General features: G+C 40.6%; 1 protein-coding gene across 1 annotated transcript in view; it reads right to left on the bottom strand.

Annotated features, from left to right (window-relative positions):
• LOC110503213 (T-box transcription factor TBX18) overlaps positions 1 to 25764 on the bottom strand; it is a 56197-nt gene that overhangs the window by 7052 nt on the left and 23381 nt on the right. The gene's annotated exons all lie outside the window — the stretch shown is intronic.

Below are 25764 nucleotides of genomic sequence, written 5' to 3'. Positions count from 1 at the left end.
GTGATATTGTATTACTGCCCTGCAGAGTGAAATTGTATTACTGCCCTGCAGAGTGATATTGTATTACTGCCCTGCAGAGTGATATTATATTACTGCCCTGCAGAGTGAAATTGTATTACTGCCCTGCAGAGTGATATTGTATTACTGCCCTGCATAGTGGTATTGTATTACTGCCCTGCAGAGTGATATTGTATTACTGCCCTGCATAGTGATATTGTATTACTGCCCTGCAGAGTGATATTGTATTACTGCCCTGCAGAGTGATATTGTATTACTGCCCTGCAGAGTGATATTGTATTACTGCCCTACAGAGTGATATTGTATTACTGCCCTGCATAGTGATATTGTATTACTGCCCTGCATAGTGATATTGTATTACTGCCCTACAGAGTGATATTGTATTACTGCCCTACAGAGTGATATTGTATTACTGCCCTGCATAGTGATATTGTATTACTGCCCTGCAGAGTGATATTGTATTACTGCCCTGCAGAGTGATATTGTATTACTGCCCTGCATAGTGATATTGTATTACTGCCCTGCAGAGTGATATTGTATTACTGCCCTGCATAGTGATATTGTATTACTGCCCTACAGAGTGATATTGTATTACTGCCCTACAGAGTGATATTGTATTACTGCCCTGCATAGTGATATTGTATTACTGCCCTGCAGAGTGATATTGTATTACTGCCCTGCAGAGTGATATTGTATTACTGCCCTGCAGAGTGATATTGTATTACTGCCCTACAGAGTGATATTGTATTACTGCCCTGCATAGTGATATTGTATTACTGCCTTGCAGAGTGATATTGTATTACTGCCCTGCATAGTGATATTGTATTACTGCCCTACAGAGTGATATTGTATTACTGCCCTGCATAGTGATATTGTATTACTGCCCTGCATAGTGATATTGTATTACTGCCCTGCAGAGTGATATTGTATTACTGCCCTGCAGAGTGATATTGTATTACTGCCCTGCAGAGTGATATTGTATTACTGCCCTGCAGAGTGATATTGTATTACTGCCCTACAGAGTGATATTGTATTACTGCCCTGCAGAGTGATATTGTATTACTGCCCTGCAGAGTGAAATTGTATTACTGCCCTGCAGAGTGAAATTGTATTACTGCCCTGCAGAGTGATATTGTATTACTGCCCTGCAGAGTGAAATTGTATTACTGCCCTGCAGAGTGATATTGTATTACTGCCCTGCAGAGTGATATTGTATTACTGCCCTGCAGAGTGAAATTGTATTACTGCCCTGCAGAGTGAAATTGTATTAATGCCCTGCAGAGTGATATTGTATTACTGCCCTGCAGAGTGAAATTGTATTACTGCCCTGCAGAGTGATATTGTATGTGATATTGTATTACTGCCCTACAGAGTGATATTGTATTACTGCCCTGCAGAGTGATATTGTATTACTGCCCTACAGAGTGATATTGTATTACTGCCCTGCAGAGTGATATTGTATTACTGCCCTACAGAGTGATATTGTATTACTGCCCTACAGAGTGATATTATATTACTGCCAAGCAGAGTGATATTGTATTACTGCCCTACAGAGTGATATTGTATTACTGCCCTGCAGAGTGATATTGTATTACTGCCCTGCATAGTGATATTGTATTACTGCCCTGCATAGTGATATTGTATTACTGCCCTGCATAGTGATATTGTATTACTGCCCTGCAGAGTGATATTGTATTACTGCCCTGCATAGTGATATTGTATTACTGCCCTACAGAGTGATATTGTATTACTGCCCTACAGAGTGATATTGTATTACTGCCCTGCAGAGTGATATTGTATTACTGCCCTGCAGAGTGATATTATATTACTGCCCTGCAGAGTGAAATTGTATTACTGCCCTGCATAGTGATATTGTATTACTGCCCTGCAGAGTGATATTGTATTACTGCCCTGCAGAGTGATATTGTATTACTGCCCTGCAGAGTGATATTGTATTACTGCCCTGCAGAGTGATATTGTATTACTGCCCTGCAGAGTGATATTGTATTACTGCCCTGCATAGTGATATTGTATTACTGCCCTGCAGAGTGATATTGTATTACTGCCCTACAGAGTGATATTGTATTACTGCCCTGCATAGTGATATTGTATTACTGCCCTGCGGAGTGATATTGTATTACTGCCCTGCAGAGTGATATTGTATTACTGCCCTGCAGAGTGATATTGTATTACTGCCCTGCATAGTGATATTGTATTACTGCCCTACAGAGTGATATTGTATTACTGCCCTGCATAGTGATATTGTATTACTGCCCTGCATAGTGAAATTGTATTACTGCCCTGCATAGTGATATTGTATTACTGCCCTGCGGAGTGATATTGTATTACTGCCCTGCAGAGTGATATTGTATTACTGCCCTGCAGAGTGATATTGTATTACTGCCCTGCAGAGTGATATTGTATTACTGCCCTGCATAGTGGTATTGTATTACTGCCCTGCATAGTGGTATTGTATTACTGCCCTGCATAGTGGTATTGTATTACTGCCCTGCAGAGTGATATGGTATTACTGCCCTGCATAGTGATATTGTATTACTGCCCTGCAGAGTGATATTGTATTACTGCCCTGCATAGTGATATTGTATTACTGCCCTGCAGAGTGATATTGTATTACTGCCCTGCAGAGTGATATTGTATTACTGCCCTGCAGAGTGATATTGTATGTGATATTGTATTACTGCCCTGCAGAGTGAAATTGTATTACTGCCATGCAGAGTGATATTGTATGTGATATTGTATTACTGCCCTGCAGAGTGATATTGTATTACTGCCCTGCAGAGTGATATTGTATGTGATATTGTATTACTGCCCTGCAGAGTGATATTGTATTACTGCCCTGCATAGTGGTATTGTATTACTGCCCTGCATAGTGGTATTGTATTACTGCCCTGCAGAGTGATATTGTATTACTGCCCTGCAGAGTGATATTGTATTACTGCCCTGCAGAGTGAAATTGTATTACTGCCCTGCATAGTGGTATTGTATTACTGCCCTGCAGAGTTATATTGTATTACTGCCCTACAGAGTGATATTGTATTACTGCCCTGCAGAGTGAAATTGTATTACTGCCCTGCATAGTGATATTGTATTACTGCCCTGCAGAGTGATATTGTATTACTGCCCTGCAGAGTGATATTGTATTACTGCCCTGCAGAGTGATATTGTATTACTGCCCTGCAGAGTGATATTGTATTACTGCCCTGCAGAGTGATATTGTATTACTGCCCTGCATAGTGATATTGTATTACTGCCCTGCAGAGTGATATTGTATTACTGCCCTACAGAGTGATATTGTATTACTGCCCTGCATAGTGATATTGTATTACTGCCCTGCGGAGTGATATTGTATTACTGCCCTGCAGAGTGATATTGTATTACTGCCCTGCAGAGTGATATTGTATTACTGCCCTGCATAGTGATATTGTATTACTGCCCTACAGAGTGATATTGTATTACTGCCCTGCATAGTGATATTGTATTACTGCCCTGCATAGTGATATTGTATTACTGCCCTACAGAGTGAAATTGTATTACTGCCCTGCATAGTGATATTGTATTACTGCCCTGCGGAGTGATATTGTATTACTGCCCTGCAGAGTGATATTGTATTACTGCCCTGCAGAGTGATATTGTATTACTGCCCTGCAGAGTGATATTGTATTACTGCCCTGCATAGTGATATTGTATTACTGCCCTGCGGAGTGATATTGTATTACTGCCCTGCAGAGTGATATTGTATTACTGCCCTGCAGAGTGATATTGTATTACTGCCCTGCAGAGTGATATTGTATTACTGCCCTGCATAGTGGTATTGTATTACTGCCCTGCATAGTGGTATTGTATTACTGCCCTGCATAGTGGTATTGTATTACTGCCCTGCAGAGTGATATGGTATTACTGCCCTGCATAGTGATATTGTATTACTGCCCTGCAGAGTGATATTGTATTACTGCCCTGCATAGTGATATTGTATTACTGCCCTGCAGAGTGATATTGTATTACTGCCCTGCAGAGTGATATTGTATTACTGCCCTGCAGAGTGATATTGTATGTGATATTGTATTACTGCCCTGCAGAGTGAAATTGTATTACTGCCATGCAGAGTGATATTGTATGTGATATTGTATTACTGCCCTGCAGAGTGATATTGTATTACTGCCCTGCAGAGTGATATTGTATGTGATATTGTATTACTGCCCTGCAGAGTGATATTGTATTACTGCCCTGCATAGTGGTATTGTATTACTGCCCTGCATAGTGGTATTGTATTACTGCCCTGCAGAGTGATATTGTATTACTGCCCTGCAGAGTGATATTGTATTACTGCCCTGCAGAGTGAAATTGTATTACTGCCCTGCATAGTGGTATTGTATTACTGCCCTGCAGAGTTATATTGTATTACTGCCCTACAGAGTGATATTGTATTACTGCCCTGCAGAGTGAAATTGTATTACTGCCCTGCATAGTGATATTGTATTACTGCCCTGCAGAGTGATATTGTATTACTGCCCTGCAGAGTGATATTGTATTACTGCCCTGCAGAGTGATATTGTATTACTGCCCTGCAGAGTGATATTGTATTACTGCCCTGCAGAGTGATATTGTATTACTGCCCTGCATAGTGATATTGTATTACTGCCCTGCAGAGTGATATTGTATTACTGCCCTGCATAGTGGTATTGTATTACTGCCCTGCAGAGTGATATGGTATTACTGCCCTGCATAGTGATATTGTATTACTGCCCTGCAGAGTGATATTGTATTACTGCCCTGCATAGTGATATTGTATTACTGCCCTGCAGAGTGATATTGTATTACTGCCCTGCAGAGTGATATTGTATTACTGCCCTGCAGAGTGATATTGTATGTGATATTGTATTACTGCCCTGCAGAGTGAAATTGTATTACTGCCATGCAGAGTGATATTGTATGTGATATTGTATTACTGCCCTGCAGAGTGATATTGTATTACTGCCCTGCAGAGTGATATTGTATGTGATATTGTATTACTGCCCTGCAGAGTGATATTGTATTACTGCCCTGCATAGTGGTATTGTATTACTGCCCTGCATAGTGGTATTGTATTACTGCCCTGCAGAGTGATATTGTATTACTGCCCTGCAGAGTGATATAGTATTACTGCCCTGCAGAGTGAAATTGTATTACTGCCCTGCATAGTGGTATTGTATTACTGCCCTGCAGAGTTATATTGTATTACTGCCCTACAGAGTGATATTGTATTACTGCCCTGCAGAGTGATATTGTATTACTGCCCTACAGAGTGATATTGTATTACTGCCCTGCAGAGTGATATTGTATTACTGCCCTACAGAGTGATATTGTATTACTGCCCTACAGAGTGATATTGTATTACTGCCCTGCAGAGTGATATTGTATTACTGCCCTACAGAGTGATATTGTATTACTGCCCTGCAGAGTGATATTGTATTACTGCCCTACAGAGTGATATTGTATTACTGCCCTACAGAGTGATATTGTATTACTGCCCTGCATAGTGATATTGTATTACTGCCCTGCAGAGTGATATTGTATTACTGCCCTGCAGAGTGATATTGTATTACTGCCCTACAGAGTGATATTGTATTACTGCCCTGCATAGTGATATTGTATTACTGCCCTACAGAGTGATATTGTATTACTGCCCTACAGAGTGATATTGTATTACTGCCCTGCAGAGTGATATTGTATTACTGCCCTACAGAGTGATATTGTATTACTGCCCTGCAGAGTGATATTGTATTACTGCCCTGCAGAGTGATATTGTATTACTGCCCTGCAGAGTGATATTGTATTACTGCCCTGCAGAGTGATATTGTATTACTGCCCTACAGAGTGATATTGTATTACTGCCCTGCAGAGTGATATTGTATTACTGCCCTGCAGAGTGAAATTGTATTACTGCCCTGCAGAGTGAAATTGTATTACTGCCCTGCAGAGTGATATTGTATTACTGCCGTGCAGAGTGAAATTGTATTACTGCCCTGCAGAGTGATATTGTATTACTGCCCTGCAGAGTGATATTGTATTACTGCCCTGCAGAGTGAAATTGTATTACTGCCCTGCAGAGTGAAATTGTATTAATGCCCTGCAGAGTGATATTGTATTACTGCCCTGCAGAGTGAAATTGTATTACTGCCCTGCAGAGTGATATTGTATGTGATATTGTATTACTGCCCTACAGAGTGATATTGTATTACTGCCCTGCAGAGTGATATTGTATTACTGCCCTACAGAGTGATATTGTATTACTGCCCTGCAGAGTGATATTGTATTACTGCCCTACAGAGTGATATTGTATTACTGCCCTACAGAGTGATATTATATTACTGCCCTGCAGAGTGATATTGTATTACTGCCCTACAGAGTGATATTGTATTACTGCCCTGCAGAGTGATATTGTATTACTGCCCTACAGAGTGATATTGTATTACTGCCCTACAGAGTGATATTGTATTACTGCCCTGCATAGTGATATTGTATTACTGCCCTGCAGAGTGATATTGTATTACTGCCCTGCAGAGTGATATTGTATTACTGCCCTACAGAGTGATATTGTATTACTGCCCTGCATAGTGATATTGTATTACTGCCCTACAGAGTGATATTGTATTACTGCCCTACAGAGTGATATTGTATTACTGCCCTGCAGAGTGATATTGTATTACTGCCCTACAGAGTGATATTGTATTACTGCCCTGCAGAGTGATATTGTATTACTGCCCTGCAGAGTGATATTGTATTACTGCCCTGCAGAGTGATATTGTATTACTGCCCTGCAGAGTGATATTGTATTACTGCCCTGCAGAGTGATATTGTATTACTGCCCTGCAGAGTGATATTGTATTACTGCCCTGCAGAGTGATATTGTATTACTGCCCTGCAGAGTGATATTGTATTACTGCCCTGCAGAGTGATATTGTATTACTGCCCTGCAGAGTGAAATTGTATTACTGCCCTGCAGAGTGAAATTGTATTACTGCCCTGCAGAGTGATATTGTATTACTGCCCTGCAGAGTGAAATTGTATTACTGCCCTGCAGAGTGATATTGTATTACTGCCCTGCAGAGTGATATTGTATTACTGCCCTGCAGAGTGAAATTGTATTACTGCCCTGCAGAGTGAAATTGTATTAATGCCCTGCAGAGTGATATTGTATTACTGCCCTGCAGAGTGAAATTGTATTACTGCCCTGCAGAGTGATATTGTATGTGATATTGTATTACTGCCCTACAGAGTGATATTGTATTACTGCCCTGCAGAGTGATATTGTATTACTGCCCTACAGAGTGATATTGTATTACTGCCCTGCAGAGTGATATTGTATTACTGCCCTACAGAGTCATATTGTATTACTGCCCTACAGAGTGATATTATATTACTGCCAAGCAGAGTGATATTGTATTACTGCCCTACAGAGTGATATTGTATTACTGCCCTGCAGAGTGATATTGTATTACTGCCCTGCATAGTGATATTGTATTACTGCCCTGCATAGTGATATTGTATTACTGCCCTGCATAGTGATATTGTATTACTGCCCTGCAGAGTGATATTGTATTACTGCCCTGCATAGTGATATTGTATTACTGCCCTACAGAGTGATATTGTATTACTGCCCTACAGAGTGATATTGTATTACTGCCCTGCAGAGTGATATTGTATTACTGCCCTGCAGAGTGATATTATATTACTGCCCTGCAGAGTGAAATTGTATTACTGCCCTGCATAGTGATATTGTATTACTGCCCTGCAGAGTGATATTGTATTACTGCCCTGCAGAGTGATATTGTATTACTGCCCTGCAGAGTGATATTGTATTACTGCCCTGCAGAGTGATATTGTATTACTGCCCTGCAGAGTGATATTGTATTACTGCCCTGCATAGTGATATTGTATTACTGCCCTGCAGAGTGATATTGTATTACTGCCCTACAGAGTGATATTGTATTACTGCCCTGCATAGTGATATTGTATTACTGCCCTGCGGAGTGATATTGTATTACTGCCCTGCAGAGTGATATTGTATTACTGCCCTGCAGAGTGATATTGTATTACTGCCCTGCATAGTGATATTGTATTACTGCCCTACAGAGTGATATTGTATTACTGCCCTGCATAGTGATATTGTATTACTGCCCTGCATAGTGATATTGTATTACTGCCCTACAGAGTGAAATTGTATTACTGCCCTGCATAGTGATATTGTATTACTGCCCTGCGGAGTGATATTGTATTACTGCCCTGCAGAGTGATATTGTATTACTGCCCTACAGAGTGATATTGTATTACTGCCCTGCAGAGTGATATTGTATTACTGCCCTACAGAGTGATATTGTATTACTGCCCTACAGAGTGATATTGTATTACTGCCCTGCAGAGTGATATTGTATTACTGCCCTACAGAGTGATATTGTATTACTGCCCTGCAGAGTGATATTGTATTACTGCCCTACAGAGTGATATTGTATTACTGCCCTACAGAGTGATATTGTATTACTGCCCTGCATAGTGATATTGTATTACTGCCCTGCAGAGTGATATTGTATTACTGCCCTGCAGAGTGATATTGTATTACTGCCCTACAGAGTGATATTGTATTACTGCCCTACAGAGTGATATTGTATTACTGCCCTGCAGAGTGATATTGTATTACTGCCCTGCAGAGTGATATTGTATTACTGCCCTGCAGAGTGATATTGTATTACTGCCCTGCAGAGTGATATTGTATTACTGCCCTACAGAGTGATATTGTATTACTGCCCTGCAGAGTGATATTGTATTACTGCCCTGCAGAGTGAAATTGTATTACTGCCCTGCAGAGTGAAATTGTATTACTGCCCTGCAGAGTGATATTGTATTACTGCCGTGCAGAGTGAAATTGTATTACTGCCCTGCAGAGTGATATTGTATTACTGCCCTGCAGAGTGATATTGTATTACTGCCCTGCAGAGTGAAATTGTATTACTGCCCTGCAGAGTGAAATTGTATTAATGCCCTGCAGAGTGATATTGTATTACTGCCCTGCAGAGTGAAATTGTATTACTGCCCTGCAGAGTGATATTGTATGTGATATTGTATTACTGCCCTACAGAGTGATATTGTATTACTGCCCTGCAGAGTGATATTGTATTACTGCCCTACATAGTGATATTGTATTACTGCCCTGCAGAGTGATATTGTATTACTGCCCTACAGAGTGATATTGTATTACTGCCCTACAGAGTGATATTATATTACTGCCCTGCAGAGTGATATTGTATTACTGCCCTACAGAGTGATATTGTATTACTGCCCTGCAGAGTGATATTGTATTACTGCCCTACAGAGTGATATTGTATTACTGCCCTACAGAGTGATATTGTATTACTGCCCTGCATAGTGATATTGTATTACTGCCCTGCAGAGTGATATTGTATTACTGCCCTGCAGAGTGATATTGTATTACTGCCCTACAGAGTGATATTGTATTACTGCCCTGCATAGTGATATTGTATTACTGCCCTACAGAGTGATATTGTATTACTGCCCTACAGAGTGATATTGTATTACTGCCCTGCAGAGTGATATTGTATTACTGCCCTACAGAGTGATATTGTATTACTGCCCTGCAGAGTGATATTGTATTACTGCCCTGCAGAGTGATATTGTATTACTGCCCTGCAGAGTGATATTGTATTACTGCCCTGCAGAGTGATATTGTATTACTGCCCTGCAGAGTGATATTGTATTACTGCCCTACAGAGTGATATTGTATTACTGCCCTGCAGAGTGATATTGTATTACTGCCCTACAGAGTGATATTGTATTACTGCCCTACAGAGTGATATTGTATTACTGCCCTGCATAGTGATATTGTATTACTGCCCTGCAGAGTGATATTGTATTACTGCCCTGCAGAGTGATATTGTATTACTGCCCTACAGAGTGATATTGTATTACTGCCCTACAGAGTGATATTGTATTACTGCCCTGCAGAGTGATATTGTATTACTGCCCTGCAGAGTGATATTGTATTACTGCCCTGCAGAGTGATATTGTATTACTGCCCTGCAGAGTGATATTGTATTACTGCCCTACAGAGTGATATTGTATTACTGCCCTGCAGAGTGATATTGTATTACTGCCCTGCAGAGTGAAATTGTATTACTGCCCTGCAGAGTGAAATTGTATTACTGCCCTGCAGAGTGATATTGTATTACTGCCGTGCAGAGTGAAATTGTATTACTGCCCTGCAGAGTGATATTGTATTACTGCCCTGCAGAGTGATATTGTATTACTGCCCTGCAGAGTGAAATTGTATTACTGCCCTGCAGAGTGAAATTGTATTAATGCCCTGCAGAGTGATATTGTATTACTGCCCTGCAGAGTGAAATTGTATTACTGCCCTGCAGAGTGATATTGTATGTGATATTGTATTACTGCCCTACAGAGTGATATTGTATTACTGCCCTGCAGAGTGATATTGTATTACTGCCCTACAGAGTGATATTGTATTACTGCCCTGCAGAGTGATATTGTATTACTGCTCTACAGAGTGATATTGTATTACTGCCCTACAGAGTGATATTATATTACTGCCCTGCAGAGTGATATTGTATTACTGCCCTACAGAGTGATATTGTATTACTGCCCTGCAGAGTGATATTGTATTACTGCCCTACAGAGTGATATTGTATTACTGCCCTACAGAGTGATATTGTATTACTGCCCTGCATAGTGATATTGTATTACTGCCCTGCAGAGTGATATTGTATTACTGCCCTGCAGAGTGATATTGTATTACTGCCCTACAGAGTGATATTGTATTACTGCCCTGCATAGTGATATTGTATTACTGCCCTACAGAGTGATATTGTATTACTGCCCTACAGAGTGATATTGTATTACTGCCCTGCAGAGTGATATTGTATTACTGCCCTACAGAGTGATATTGTATTACTGCCCTGCAGAGTGATATTGTATTACTGCCCTGCAGAGTGATATTGTATTACTGCCCTGCAGAGTGATATTGTATTACTGCCCTGCAGAGTGATATTGTATTACTGCCCTGCAGAGTGATATTGTATTACTGCCCTGCAGAGTGATATTGTATTACTGCCCTGCAGAGTGATATTGTATTACTGCCCTGCAGAGTGATATTGTATTACTGCCCTGCAGAGTGATATTGTATTACTGCCCTGCAGAGTGATATTGTATTACTGCCCTGCAGAGTGATATTGTATTACTGCCCTGCAGAGTGATATTGTATTACTGCCCTGCAGAGTGATATTGTATTACTGCCCTGCGGAGTGATATTGTATTACTGCCCTGCATAGTGATATTGTATTACTGCCCTGCATATTGATATTGTATTACTGCCCTACAGAGTGATATTGTATTACTGCCCTGCAGAGTGATATTGTATTACTGCCCTACAGAGTGATATTGTATTACTGCCCTGCATAGTGATATTGTATTACTGCCCTGCAGAGTGATATTGTATTACTGCCCTGCAGAGTGAAATTGTATTACTGCCCTGCAGAGTGATATTGTATTACTGCCCTGCAGAGTGATATTATATTACTGCCCTGCAGAGTGAAATTGTATTACTGCCCTGCAGAGTGATATTGTATTACTGCCCTGCATAGTGGTATTGTATTACTGCCCTGCAGAGTGATATTGTATTACTGCCCTGCATAGTGATATTGTATTACTGCCCTGCAGAGTGATATTGTATTACTGCCCTGCAGAGTGATATTGTATTACTGCCCTGCAGAGTGATATTGTATTACTGCCCTACAGAGTGATATTGTATTACTGCCCTGCATAGTGATATTGTATTACTGCCCTGCATAGTGATATTGTATTACTGCCCTACAGAGTGATATTGTATTACTGCCCTACAGAGTGATATTGTATTACTGCCCTGCATAGTGATATTGTATTACTGCCCTGCAGAGTGATATTGTATTACTGCCCTGCAGAGTGATATTGTATTACTGCCCTGCATAGTGATATTGTATTACTGCCCTGCAGAGTGATATTGTATTACTGCCCTGCATAGTGATATTGTATTACTGCCCTACAGAGTGATATTGTATTACTGCCCTACAGAGTGATATTGTATTACTGCCCTGCATAGTGATATTGTATTACTGCCCTGCAGAGTGATATTGTATTACTGCCCTGCAGAGTGATATTGTATTACTGCCCTGCAGAGTGATATTGTATTACTGCCCTACAGAGTGATATTGTATTACTGCCCTGCATAGTGATATTGTATTACTGCCCTGCAGAGTGATATTGTATTACTGCCCTGCATAGTGATATTGTATTACTGCCCTGCAGAGTGATATTGTATTACTGCCCTGCATAGTGATATTGTATTACTGCCCTGCATAGTGATATTGTATTACTACCCTGCATAGTGATATTGTATTACTGCCCTGCATAGTGATATTGTATTACTGCCCTGCATAGTGATATTGTATTACTGCCCTGCATAGTGATATTGTATTACTGCCCTGCAGAGTGATATTGTATTACTGCCCTGCATAGTGATATTGTATTACTGCCCTGCATAGTGATATTGTATTACTGCCCTGCATAGTGATATTGTATTACTGCCCTGCAGAGTGATATTGTATTACTGCCCTGCAGAGTGATATTGTATTACTGCCCTGCAGAGTGATATTGTATTACTGCCCTGCAGAGTGATATTGTATTACTGCCCTGCAGAGTGATATTGTATTACTGCCCTGCATAGTGATATTGTATTACTGCCCTGCAGAGTGATATTGTATTACTGCCTTGCAGAGTGATATTGTATTACTGCCCTACAGAGTGATATTGTATTACTGCCCTGCATAGTGGTATTGTATTACTGCCCTGCATAGTGATATTGTATTACTGCCCTACAGAGTGATATTGTATTACTGCCCTACAGAGTGATATTGTATTACTGCCCTGCATAGTGATATTGTATTACTGCCCTGCAGAGTGATATTGTATTACTGCCCTGCAGAGTGATATTGTATTACTGCCCTGCATAGTGATATTGTATTACTGCCCTGCAGAGTGATATTGTATTACTGCCCTGCATAGTGATATTGTATTACTTCCCTACAGAGTGATATTGTATTACTGCCCTACAGAGTGATATTGTATTACTGCCCTGCATAGTGATATTGTATTACTGCCCTGCAGAGTGATATTGTATTACTGCCCTGCAGAGTGATATTGTATTACTGCCCTGCAGAGTGATATTGTATTACTGCCCTACAGAGTGATATTGTATTACTGCCCTGCATAGTGATATTGTATTACTGCCCTGCAGAGTGATATTGTATTACTGCCCTGCATAGTGATATTGTATTACTGCCCTGCAGAGTGATATTGTATTACTGCCCTGCATAGTGATATTGTATTACTGCCCTGCATAGTGATATTGTATTACTGCCCTGCATAGTGATATTGTATTACTGCCCTGCATAGTGATATTGTATTACTGCCCTGCATAGTGATATTGTATTACTGCCCTGCATAGTGATATTGTATTACTGCCCTGCAGAGTGATATTGTATTACTGCCCTGCATAGTGATATTGTATTACTGCCCTGCATAGTGATATTGTATTACTGCCCTGCATAGTGATATTGTATTACTGCCCTGCAGAGTGATATTGTATTACTGCCCTGCAGAGTGATATTGTATTACTGCCCTGCAGAGTGATATTGTATTACTGCCCTGCAGAGTGATATTGTATTACTGCCCTGCAGAGTGATATTGTATTACTGCCCTGCATAGTGATATTGTATTACTGCCCTGCAGAGTGATATTGTATTACTGCCCTGCATAGTGATATTGTATTACTGCCCTGCATAGTGATATTGTATTACTGCCCTGCATAGTGATATTGTATTACTGCCCTGCAGAGTGATATTGTATTACTGCCCTGCATAGTGATATTGTATTACTGCCCTACAGAGTGATATTGTATTACTGCCCTACAGAGTGATATTGTATTACTGCCCTGCAGAGTGATATTGTATTACTGCCCTGCAGAGTGATATTATATTACTGCCCTGCAGAGTGAAATTGTATTACTGCCCTGCATAGTGATATTGTATTACTGCCCTGCAGAGTGATATTGTATTACTGCCCTGCAGAGTGATATTGTATTACTGCCCTGCAGAGTGATATTGTATTACTGCCCTGCAGAGTGATATTGTATTACTGCCCTGCAGAGTGATATTGTATTACTGCCCTGCATAGTGATATTGTATTACTGCCCTGCAGAGTGATATTGTATTACTGCCCTACAGAGTGATATTGTATTACTGCCCTGCATAGTGATATTGTATTACTGCCCTGCGGAGTGATATTGTATTACTGCCCTGCAGAGTGATATTGTATTACTGCCCTGCAGAGTGATATTGTATTACTGCCCTGCATAGTGATATTGTATTACTGCCCTACAGAGTGATATTGTATTACTGCCCTGCATAGTGATATTGTATTACTGCCCTGCATAGTGATATTGTATTACTGCCCTACAGAGTGAAATTGTATTACTGCCCTGCATAGTGATATTGTATTACTGCCCTGCGGAGTGATATTGTATTACTGCCCTGCAGAGTGATATTGTATTACTGCCCTGCAGAGTGATATTGTATTACTGCCCTGCAGAGTGATATTGTATTACTGCCCTGCAGAGTGATATTGTATTACTGCCCTGCATAGTGGTATTGTATTACTGCCCTGCATAGTGGTATTGTATTACTGCCCTGCATAGTGGTATTGTATTACTGCCCTGCAGAGTGATATGGTATTACTGCCCTGCATAGTGATATTGTATTACTGCCCTGCAGAGTGATATTGTATTACTGCCCTGCATAGTGATATTGTATTACTGCCCTGCAGAGTGATATTGTATTACTGCCCTGCAGAGTGATATTGTATTACTGCCCTGCAGAGTGATATTGTATTACTGCCCTGCAGAGTGATATTGTATGTGATATTGTATTACTGCCCTGCAGAGTGAAATTGTATTACTGCCATGCAGAGTGATATTGTATGTGATATTGTATTACTGCCCTGCAGAGTGATATTGTATTACTGCCCTGCAGAGTGATATTGTATGTGATATTGTATTACTGCCCTGCAGAGTGATATTGTATTACTGCCCTGCATAGTAGTATTGTATTACTGCCCTGCATAGTGGTATTGTATTACTGCCCTGCAGAGTGATATTGTATTACTGCCCTGCAGAGTGATATTGTATTACTGCCCTGCAGAGTGAAATTGTATTACTGCCCTGCATAGTGGTATTGTATTACTGCCCTGCAGAGTTATATTGTATTACTGCCCTACAGAGTGATATTGTATTACTGCCCTGCATAGTGATATTGTATTACTGCCCTGCAGAGTGATATTGTATTACTGCCCTGCATAGTGATATTGTATTACTGCCCTGCAGAGTGATATTGTATTACTGCCCTGCATAGTGATATTGTATTACTGCCCTGCATAGTGATATTGTATTACTGCCCTGCATAGTGATATTGTATTACTGCCCTGCATAGTGATATTGTATTACTGCCCTGCATAGTGATATTGTATTACTGCCCTGCATAGTGATATTGTATTACTGCCCTGCAGAGTGATATTGTATTACTGCCCTGCATAGTGATATTGTATTACTGCCCTGCAGAGTGATATTGTATTACTGCCCTGCATAGTGATATTGTATTACTGCCCTACAGAGTGATATTGTATTACTGCCCTGCATAGTGATATTGTATTACTGCCCTGCATAGTGATATTGTATTACTGCCCTACAGAGTGAAATTGTATTACTGCCCTGCATAGTGATATTGTATTACTGCCCTGCGGAGTGATATTGTATTACTGCCCTGCAGAGTGATATTGTATTACTGCCCTGCAGAGTGATATTGTATTACTGCCCTGCAGAGTGATATTGTATTACTGCCCTGCAGAGTGATATTGTATTACTGCCCTGCATAGTGGTATTGTATTACTGCCCTGCATAGTGGTATTGTATTACTGCCCTGCATAGTGGTATTGTATTACTGCCCTGCAGAGTGATATGGTATTACTGCCCTGCATAGTGATATTGTATTACTGCCCTGCAGAGTGATATTGTATTACTGCCCTGCATAGTGATATTGTATTACTGCCCTGCAGAGTGATATTGTATTACTGCCCTGCAGAGTGATATTGTATTACTGCCCTGCAGAGTGATATTGTATTACTGCCCTGCAGAGTGATATTGTATGTGATATTGTATTACTGCCCTGCAGAGTGAAATTGTATTACTGCCATGCAGAGTGATATTGTATGTGATATTGTATTACTGCCCTGCAGAGTGATATTGTATTACTGCCCTGCAGAGTGATATTGTATGTGATATTGTATTACTGCCCTGCAGAGTGATATTGTATTACTGCCCTGCATAGTAGTATTGTATTACTGCCCTGCATAGTGGTATTGTATTACTGCCCTGCAGAGTGATATTGTATTACTGCCCTGCAGAGTGATATTGTATTACTGCCCTGCAGAGTGAAATTGTATTACTGCCCTGCATAGTGGTATTGTATTACTGCCCTGCAGAGTTATATTGTATTACTGCCCTACAGAGTGATATTGTATTACTGCCCTGCATAGTGATATTGTATTACTGCCCTGCAGAGTGATATTGTATTACTGCCCTGCATAGTGATATTGTATTACTGCCCTGCAGAGTGATATTGTATTACTGCCCTGCATAGTGATATTGTATTACTGCCCTGCATAGTGATATTGTATTACTGCCCTGCATAGTGATATTGTATTACTGCCCTGCATAGTGATATTGTATTACTGCCCTGCATAGTGATATTGTATTACTGCCCTGCATAGTGATATTGTATTACTGCCCTGCAGAGTGATATTGTATTACTGCCCTGCATAGTGATATTGTATTACTGCCCTGCATAGTGATATTGTATTACTGCCCTGCATAGTGATATTGTATTACTGCCCTGCAGAGTGATATTGTATTACTGCCCTGCAGAGTGATATTGTATTACTGCCCTGCAGAGAGATATTGTATTACTGCCCTGCAGAGTGATATTGTATTACTGCCCTGCAGAGTGATATTGTATTACTGCCCTGCATAGTGATATTGTATTACTGCCCTGCATAGTGATATTGTATTACTGCCCTGCATAGTGATATTGTATTACTGCCCTGCATAGTGATATTGTATTACTGCCCTGCAGAGTGATATTGTATTACTGCCCTGCATAGTGATATTGTATTACTGCCCTACAGAGTGATATTGTATTACTGCCCTACAGAGTGATATTGTATTACTGCCCTGCAGAGTGATATTGTATTACTGCCCTGCAGAGTGATATTATATTACTGCCCTGCAGAGTGAAATTGTATTACTGCCCTGCATAGTGATATTGTATTACTGCCCTGCAGAGTGATATTGTATTACTGCCCTGCAGAGTGATATTGTATTACTGCCCTGCAGAGTGATATTGTATTACTGCCCTGCAGAGTGATATTGTATTACTGCCCTGCAGAGTGATATTGTATTACTGCCCTGCATAGTGATATTGTATTACTGCCCTGCAGAGTGATATTGTATTACTGCCCTACAGAGTGATATTGTATTACTGCCCTGCATAGTGATATTGTATTACTGCCCTGCGGAGTGATATTGTATTACTGCCCTGCAGAGTGATATTGTATTACTGCCCTGCAGAGTGATATTGTATTACTGCCCTGCATAGTGATATTGTATTACTGCCCTACAGAGTGATATTGTATTACTGCCCTGCATAGTGATATTGTATTACTGCCCTGCATAGTGATATTGTATTACTGCCCTACAGAGTGAAATTGTATTACTGCCCTGCATAGTGATATTGTATTACTGCCCTGCGGAGTGATATTGTATTACTGCCCTGCAGAGTGATATTGTATTACTGCCCTGCAGAGTGATATTGTATTACTGCCCTGCAGAGTGATATTGTATTACTGCCCTGCAGAGTGATATTGTATTACTGCCCTGCATAGTGGTATTGTATTACTGCCCTGCATAGTGGTATTGTATTACTGCCCTGCATAGTGGTATTGTATTACTGCCCTGCAGAGTGATATGGTATTACTGCCCTGCATAGTGATATTGTATTACTGCCCTGCAGAGTGATATTGTATTACTGCCCTGCATAGTGATATTGTATTACTGCCCTGCAGAGTGATATTGTATTACTGCCCTGCAGAGTGATATTGTATTACTGCCCTGCAGAGTGATATTGTATTACTGCCCTGCAGAGTGATATTGTATGTGATATTGTATTACTGCCCTGCAGAGTGAAATTGTATTACTGCCATGCAGAGTGATATTGTATGTGATATTGTATTACTGCCCTGCAGAGTGATATTGTATTACTGCCCTGCAGAGTGATATTGTATGTGATATTGTATTACTGCCCTGCAGAGTGATATTGTATTACTGCCCTGCATAGTAGTATTGTATTACTGCCCTGCATAGTGGTATTGTATTACTGCCCTGCAGAGTGATATTGTATTACTGCCCTGCAGAGTGATATTGTATTACTGCCCTGCAGAGTGAAATTGTATTACTGCCCTGCATAGTGGTATTGTATTACTGCCCTGCAGAGTTATATTGTATTACTGCCCTACAGAGTGATATTGTATTACTGCCCTGCATAGTGATATTGTATTACTGCCCTGCAGAGTGATATTGTATTACTGCCCTGCATAGTGATATTGTATTACTGCCCTGCAGAGTGATATTGTATTACTGCCCTGCATAGTGATATTGTATTACTGCCCTGCATAGTGATATTGTATTACTGCCCTGCATAGTGATATTGTATTACTGCCCTGCATAGTGATATTGTATTACTGCCCTGCATAGTGATATTGTATTACTGCCCTGCATAGTGATATTGTATTACTGCCCTGCAGAGTGATATTGTATTACTGCCCTGCATAGTGATATTGTATTAATGCCCTGCATAGTGATATTGTATTACTGCCCTGCATAGTGATATTGTATTACTGCCCTGCAGAGTGATATTGTATTACTGCCCTGCAGAGTGATATTGTATTACTGCCCTGCAGAGAGATATTGTATTACTGCCCTGCAGAGTGATATTGTATTACTGCCCTGCAGAGTGATATTGTATTACTGCCCTGCATAGTGATATTGTATTACTGCCCTGCAGAGTGATATTGTATTACTGCCCTGCATAGTGATATTGTATTACTGCCCTGCATAGTGATATTGTATTACTGCCCTGCATAGTGATATTGTATTACTGCCCTGCAGAGTGATATTGTATTACTGCCCTGCATAGTGATATTGTATTACTGCCCTACAGAGTGATATTGTATTACTGCCCTACAGTGTGATATTGTATTACTGCCCTGCAGAGTGATATTGTATTACTGCCCTGCAGAGTGATATTATATTACTGCCCTGCAGAGTGAAATTGTATTACTGCCCTGCATAGTGATATTGTATTACTGCCCTGCAGAGTGATATTGTATTACTGCCCTGCAGAGTGATATTGTATTACTGCCCTGCAGAGTGATATTGTATTACTGCCCTGCAGAGTGATATTGTATTACTGCCCTGCAGAGTGATATTGTATTACTGCCCTGCATAGTGATATTGTATTACTGCCCTGCAGAGTGATATTGTATTACTGCCCTACAGAGTGATATTGTATTACTGCCCTGCATAGTGATATTGTATTACTGCCCTGCGGAGTGATATTGTATTACTGCCCTGCAGAGTGATATTGTATTACTGCCCTGCAGAGTGATATTGTATTACTGCCCTGCATAGTGATATTGTATTACTGCCCTACAGAGTGATATTGTATTACTGCCCTGCATAGTGATATTGTATTACTGCCCTGCATAGTGATATTGTATTACTGCCCTACAGAGTGAAATTGTATTACTGCCCTGCATAGTGATATTGTATTACTGCCCTGCGGAGTGATATTGTATTACTGCCCTGCAGAGTGATATTGTATTACTGCCCTGCAGAGTGATATTGTATTACTGCCCTGCAGAGTGATATTGTATTACTGCCCTGCAGAGTGATATTGTATTACTGCCCTGCATAGTGGTATTGTATTACTGCCCTGCATAGTGGTATTGTATTACTGCCCTGCATAGTGGTATTGTATTACTGCCCTGCAGAGTGATATGGTATTACTGCCCTGCATAGTGATATTGTATTACTGCCCTGCAGAGTGATATTGTATTACTGCCCTGCATAGTGATATTGTATTACTGCCCTGCAGAGTGATATTGTATTACTGCCCTGCAGAGTGATATTGTATTACTGCCCTGCAGAGTGATATTGTATTACTGCCCTGCAGAGTGATATTGTATGTGATATTGTATTACTGCCCTGCAGAGTGAAATTGTATTACTGCCATGCAGAGTGATATTGTATGTGATATTGTATTACTGCCCTGCAGAGTGATATTGTATTACTGCCCTGCAGAGTGATATTGTATGTGATATTGTATTACTGCCCTGCAGAGTGATATTGTATTACTGCCCTGCATAGTAGTATTGTATTACTGCCCTGCATAGTGGTATTGTATTACTGCCCTGCAGAGTGATATTGTATTACTGCCCTGCAGAGTGATATTGTATTACTGCCCTGCAGAGTGAAATTGTATTACTGCCCTGCATAGTGGTATTGTATTACTGCCCTGCAGAGTTATATTGTATTACTGCCCTACAGAGTGATATTGTATTACTGCCCTGCAGAGTGATATTGTATTACTGCCCTACAGAGTGATATTGTATTACTGCCCTGCAGAGTGATATTGTATTACTGCCCTACAGAGTGATATTGTATTACTGCCCTACAGAGTGATATTGTATTACTGCCCTGCAGAGTGATATTGTATTACTGCCCTACAGAGTGATATTGTATTACTGCCCTGCAGAGTGATATTGTATTACTGCCCTACAGAGTGATATTGTATTACTGCCCTACAGAGTGATATTGTATTACTGCCCTGCATAGTGATATTGTATTACTGCCCTGCAGAGTGATATTGTATTACTGCCCTGCAGAGTGATATTGTATTACTGCCCTACAGAGTGATATTGTATTACTGCCCTGCATAGTGATATTGTATTACTGCCCTACAGAGTGATATTGTATTACTGCCCTACAGAGTGATATTGTATTACTGCCCTGCAGAGTGATATTGTATTACTGCCCTACAGAGTGATATTGTATTACTGCCCTGCAGAGTGATATTGTATTACTGCCCTGCAGAGTGATATTGTATTACTGCCCTGCAGAGTGATATTGTATTACTGCCCTGCAGAGTGATATTGTATTACTGCCCTACAGAGTGATATTGTATTACTGCCCTGCAGAGTGATATTGTATTACTGCCCTGCAGAGTGAAATTGTATTACTGCCCTGCAGAGTGAAATTGTATTACTGCCCTGCAGAGTGATATTGTATTACTGCCCTGCAGAGTGAAATTGTATTACTGCCCTGCAGATTGATATTGTATTACTGCCCTGCAGAGTGATATTGTATTACTGCCCTGCAGAGTGAAATTGTATTACTGCCCTGCAGAGTGAAATTGTATTAATGCCCTGCAGAGTGATATTGTATTACTGCCCTGCAGAGTGAAATTGTATTACTGCCCTGCAGAGTGATATTGTATGTGATATTGTATTACTGCCCTACAGAGTGATATTGTATTACTGCCCTGCAGAGTGATATTGTATTACTGCCCTACAGAGTGATATTGTATTACTGCCCTGCAGAGTGATATTGTATTACTGCCCTACAGAGTGATATTGTATTACTGCCCTACAGAGTGATATTATATTACTGCCCTGCAGAGTGATATTGTATTACTGCCCTACAGAGTGATATTGTATTACTGCCCTGCAGAGTGATATTGTATTACTGCCCTACAGAGTGATATTGTATTACTGCCCTACAGAGTGATATTGTATTACTGCCCTGCATAGTGATATTGTATTACTGCCCTGCAGAGTGATATTGTATTACTGCCCTGCAGAGTGATATTGTATTACTGCCCTACAGAGTGATATTGTATTACTGCCCTGCATAGTGATATTGTATTACTGCCCTACAGAGTGATATTGTATTACTGCCCTACAGAGTGATATTGTATTACTGCCCTGCAGAGTGATATTGTATTACTGCCCTACAGAGTGATATTGTATTACTGCCCTGCAGAGTGATATTGTATTACTGCCCTGCAGAGTGATATTGTATTACTGCCCTGCAGAGTGATATTGTATTACTGCCCTGCAGAGTGATATTGTATTACTGCCCTACAGAGTGATATTGTATTACTGCCCAGCAGAGTGATATTGTATTACTGCCCTGCAGAGTGAAATTGTATTACTGCCCTGCAGAGTGAAATTGTATTACTGCCCTGCAGAGTGATATTGTATTACTGCCCTGTAGAGTGAAATTGTATTACTGCCCTGCAGAGTGATATTGTATTACTGCCCTACAGAGTGATATTGTATTACTGCCCTGCAGAGTGAAATTGTATTACTGCCCTGCAGAGTGAAATTGTATTACTGCCCTGCAGAGTGATATTGTATTACTGCCCTGCAGAGTGAAATTGTATTACTGCCCTGCAGAGTGATATTGTATTACTGCCCTGCAGAGTGATATTGTATGTGATATTGTATTACTGCCCTGCAGAGTGATATTGTATGTGATATTGTATTACTGCCCTGCATAGTGGTATTGTATTACTGCCCTGCAGAGTGAAATTGTATTACTGCCCTGCATAGTGGTATTGTATTACTGCCCTGCAGAGTGATATTATTATTATTATTATTATTATTATTATTATGTATTACTGCATTGCATTTGAGCTAATCAGTTGTGTTGTGACAGGGTGGTATAGAGAAGATAGCCCTATTTGGTAAAATACCAAGTCCATGTTATGATAAGAACAGCTCAAATAAGCAAAGAGAAACGACAGTCCATCATTACTTTAAGACATGAAGGTCAGTCAATAAGGAAAATGTCAATAACTTTCAATAAGTTTCTTCAAGTGCAGTCGCAAAAACCATCAAGTGCTATGGTGAAACTGGCACTCATGAGGACTGCTATCACGCCCTGACCTTAGATATCTCTGTTTTTCTATATATTTTGGTTAGGTCAGTGTGTGACTAGGGTGGGTACTCTAGTTTTGTATGTCTAGGGTTTTCGTATGTCTAGGGGTTTTGTAAATTCTATGTTTTGTATTTCTATATTGGCCTGATATGGTTCCCAATCAGAGACAGCTGTTTATTGTTGTCTCTGATTGGGGATCATATTTAGGCAGCCCTTTTTCCCACTTTCTGGTGTGGGATCTTGTCTACAGTTAGGTGTCTGTGTGCACACTAGTAGCGTCACGGTTCATTTGGTTGTTGGTTGTTTTGTTTGGTGAGTTTCAGTTCACTAAAAATATGTGGAACTCTATTCACGCTGCGCCTTGGTCTCATCATTACGATGAACGTGACAACTGCCACAGGAAAGGAAGACCTAGAGTTACCTCTGCTGCAGAGGATAAGTTCATTAGAGTTATCAGCCTCAGAAATTGCAGCCCAAATAAATGCTCAACATCAACTGTTCAGAGGAGAATGTGTGAATCAGGCCTTCCTGCAAAGAAACCACTACTAAAGGACACCAATAAGAAGAAGAGACTTGCTTGGGCCAAGAAACACAAGCATTGCAAAGGATATTAGACCTGTGGAAATCTATTCTTTGGCCCAATTTGAGATTTTTGGTTCCAACCGCCGTGTCTTTGCGAGACGCAGTGTAGGTGAACAGATGATCTCCGCATGTGTGGTTCCCACCGTGATGCATGGAGGAGTAGGTGTGATGGTGTGGGGGTGCTTTACTATTGACACTGTCTGTGATTTTTTTTAAATTCAAGGCACACTTAATCAGCATGGCTACCACAGCATTCTGCAGTGATACGCCAAACCATCTGGTTTGCGCTTAGTGGGACTATCATTTGTTTTTCAACAGGACAATGACCCAACACACCTCCAGGCTGTTTAAAGGCTATTTAACCAAGAAGGAGAATGATGGAGTATTGCATCAGATAACCTGGCATCCACAATCACCGGACCTCAACCCAATTGAGATGGTTTGGAATTGAACTGCAGAGTGAAGGAAAAGCAGCAAATAAGTGCTCAGCATATGTGGGAACTGCTTCAAGACTGTTGGAAAAGCATTCCAGGTGAAGCTGGTTGAGAGAATTTCAAGAGTGTGCAGAGCTGTCATCAAGGCAAAGGGTGGCTATTTGAAGAATCTCAAATATAAAATATATTTTGATTTGTTTAACACTTTTTTGGTTAATACATGATTCCATATGTGTATTTCGTAGTTTTGATGTCTTCACTATTATTCTACAATGTAGAAAATAGTAAAAATAAAGAAAAACCATTGAATGAGTAGCTGTGCCCAAGCTTTAGACTGGTGCTGTATATATACTGAATATATAATTTATGCACACACTGTTATACACCTTATGGAAAAGTGGGGACTGTGAAGAGACACACAAGCAGGCACAGATAATATACACCAGTATACATATATATTGTGTTGTAGAGTAGTGGCTTGAGGCCACACAATGTGTTGTGAAATATCATGTAATGATTTTAATTGTATATAACTGCCTTAATTTTGCTAGACCCCAGGAAGAGTAGCTGCTGCCTTGGCAGGAACTAATGGGGATCCATAATAAACCCCAGGAAGAGTAGCTGCTGCCTTGGCAGGAACTAATGGGGATCCATAATAAACACCAGGAAGAGTAGCTGCTGCCTTGGCAGGAACTAATGGGGATCCATAATAAACCCCAGGAAGAGTAGCTGCTGCCTTGGCAGGAACTAATGGGGATCCATACTAAACCCCAGGAAGAGTAGCTGCTGCCTTGGCAGGAACTAATGGGGATCCATAATAAACCCCAGGAAGAGTAGCTGCTGCCTTGGCAGGAACTAATGGGGATCCATAATAAACCCCAGGAAGAGTAGCTGCTGCCTTGGCAGGAACTAATGGGGATCCATAATAAACCCCAGGAAGAGTAGCTGCTGCCTTGACAGGAACTAATGGGGATCCATAATAAACCCCAGGAAGAGAAGCTGCTGCCTTGGCAGGAACTAATGGGGATCCATAATAAATACAAATATACACCTACAGCCACACATACAATCACACACACCCACAATCACACACACATACAATCACACACACCCACAATCACACACACATACAATCACACACACCCACAATCACACACACATACAATCACACACACATACAATCACACACACCCACAATCACACACACATACAATCACACACACCCACAATCACACACACATACAATCACACACACATACAATCACACACACCCACAATCACACACACATACAATCACACACACATACAATCACACACACCCACAATCACACACACATACAATCACACACACATACAATCACACACACCCACAATCACACACACATACAATCACACACACCCACAATCACACACACATACAATCACACACACCCACAATCACACACACATACAATCACACACACCCACAATCACACACACATACAATCACACACACATACAATC

The sequence above is a fragment of the Oncorhynchus mykiss genome, unplaced genomic scaffold (assembly GCF_013265735.2).
Source record: "Oncorhynchus mykiss isolate Arlee unplaced genomic scaffold, USDA_OmykA_1.1 un_scaffold_282, whole genome shotgun sequence".
Classification (NCBI taxonomy): Eukaryota; Metazoa; Chordata; class Actinopteri; order Salmoniformes; family Salmonidae; genus Oncorhynchus; species Oncorhynchus mykiss.
Note: the sequence above shows the minus strand (reverse complement) of the source record. Positions and strands in the feature narration are given on the sequence as shown.